We start from the raw sequence: 316 nt of genomic DNA, 5'->3' as shown, positions 1-316 counted from the left end.
TAGTGTAGGACTATAGACTTTAGAGAAGTTGTTTACAGAAATAATTGGTTAGTTTTTGTTTGATTGAATATCCAAATTAGTCCTTAAAAAATTTTGGATCAAATATTTTAGTCTCCAACAAATTTTTATTTTTTAAAAGTCCTCAAGAATTATTTTAGTCGGACAGATTAGTTTTTGGATCGCCTTTAATTAAATTTTAATGTGTATTGAATAAATAAGTCTCTAAAATTTTTTATTATAGGACAAGTTTCAAAATATATAATTATAAGTCAAATGTTTTTTCTTCAAAACAATAGAACAATTAATTTGTCCAATA

The sequence above is a fragment of the Arachis ipaensis genome, chromosome B06 (assembly GCF_000816755.2).
Source record: "Arachis ipaensis cultivar K30076 chromosome B06, Araip1.1, whole genome shotgun sequence".
Classification (NCBI taxonomy): Eukaryota; Viridiplantae; Streptophyta; class Magnoliopsida; order Fabales; family Fabaceae; genus Arachis; species Arachis ipaensis.
The sequence above is the reverse complement of the archived record's forward strand: the minus strand, read 5'-3'. Positions refer to the sequence as shown.